Raw genomic sequence first — 1,834 nt, 5'->3', positions numbered from 1 at the left:
AAGCCAATTCCTCCTTTAGCCGCCTTTCCTTCCAGTTCTCTGCTGCCAATGACTGGAACGAACTGCAAAAATCACGAAAGCTGGAGACTCATATCTCCCTTTCTAACTTTAAGCATCAGCTGTCAGAGCAGCTTACAGATCATTGCACCTGTACATAGCCTATCTGTAAATCGCCCACCAAACTACTTCATCCCCATATTAATATWWWTATTTTTTTTGCTCCTTTGCACTCAAGTATCTCTACTTGCACATTCATCTTCTGCACATCTATCACACCAGTGTTTAATTGCTCAATTGTAATTATTTCGCCACTATGGCCTATTTATTGCCTTACCTCCCTAATCTTACTTCATTCGCATACACTGTATGTAAACTTTTCTATTGTGTTATTGACTGCACGTTTGTTTATTCCATGTGTAGCACTGCTTTGCTTTATCTRGGCCAGGTCGCAGTTATAAATGAGAACGTGATCTCATCTAGGCCTACCTAGTAAAATAAAGGTGWAATATTATTATTTTTTAATGACTGCCAATGAGGCAGTAATATGGTCACTAACAGCCCTACGCGTGCTTTATATAGATTGGTGCCAACATTATACTGTAGGGTGTCAGCAAATATAATTAAATGTCTACCCTATTCGTCTACAGGCAAAGATAAAAAAATATTTGGTTGATTTTGAGCATTTCTAACCCACAAAGAATATTATTGTTGATATTTTAGTCACTCAAAAGGCTATTTTACATGGGACTCAGAATGACTGTTCGGGACCTTTAAGACATTGTAGAAACATTCGACCAATCAAATGTCATCAGCCATTACATAACCCAAACACCAATGGCTGATCAGAGAGCAGGGCATCTTACCAATAACAGGAAGTGTCTAATGCAGCTCCATATCCCTGGTCCTACCATAGCTCCCCATCCCTGGTCCTACCATAGCTCCCCATCCCTGGCCCTACCATAGCTCCCTATCCCTGGTCCTACCATAGCTCCCTATCCCTGGTCCTACCATAGCTCCGTATATTCCCGAGAGATCGCTCCATATCCCTGGCTTACCATAGCTCCATATCCCTGTCCTACATGACAGCTCTATCCCTGTTCTCTACCATAGCCTCCATATCCTGGTCCTCGACCATAGCTCCCTATCCTGGTCACCATAGCTCCCCATCCTGCCCTGACCATACGAGTCCCTATCCCTGGGTCCTAACCATAGCTCCATATCCCTTGGTCCTACCATAGCTCCTATCCCGGCCCACCATAGCTCCCTATCCTGTCCTACCATTGAGCTCCATATCTCCTGGTCCCTACATAGCTCCATATCCCTGGTCCTAACCATATGCTTCCATATCCTTGGTCCTACCATCGCTCCATATCCTGGTCTCATATGGCTCCAATCCTGGTCCTGACCATAGATTCCCTATCGCCTGGTTCCTACTAGCTCTCCTATCGCCCTGGTCTAGCATCAAGGCTGGTCATATCCCTCGGTCTACCTTAGGCTCATATCCCTGGTCTTCACCATAAGCTCCATCATCCTGGCCTACATAGCTCCATATCCCTGGTCTACATGAGCTCCATATCCTGGTCCCTTACATAGCTCCATATCCCTGGTCCTACCATAGCGCCATATCCCCGGTTCCTACATATGCTCCATATCCCTGGTCCCTAGCATATCGCTCCCTAGTCCCTGTCCTACATAGCTCCCATCCTGGCCCTACCATAGCTCCCTATCCCCTGTCCTACATAGCTCCCATATCCGCTGGTCCTACCATAAGGAGCTCACTCTATCCCTGGCCCTACATATTGCTCCCTATCTCCTGGCCAAACCCATATCCATA

General features: G+C 46.0%; 1 protein-coding gene across 1 annotated transcript in view; it reads right to left on the bottom strand.

Annotated features, from left to right (window-relative positions):
• The window catches only part of LOC112071851 (protein prenyltransferase alpha subunit repeat-containing protein 1), a 30,950-nt gene that overhangs the window by 13,737 nt on the left and 15,379 nt on the right, over positions 1-1,834 (bottom strand). The gene's annotated exons all lie outside the window — the stretch shown is intronic.

This window comes from Salvelinus sp. IW2-2015, unplaced genomic scaffold, assembly GCF_002910315.2.
Source record: "Salvelinus sp. IW2-2015 unplaced genomic scaffold, ASM291031v2 Un_scaffold1745, whole genome shotgun sequence".
NCBI lineage: Eukaryota > Metazoa > Chordata > Actinopteri > Salmoniformes > Salmonidae > Salvelinus > Salvelinus sp. IW2-2015.
This window is presented reverse-complemented; position numbering and strand designations above follow the sequence as displayed.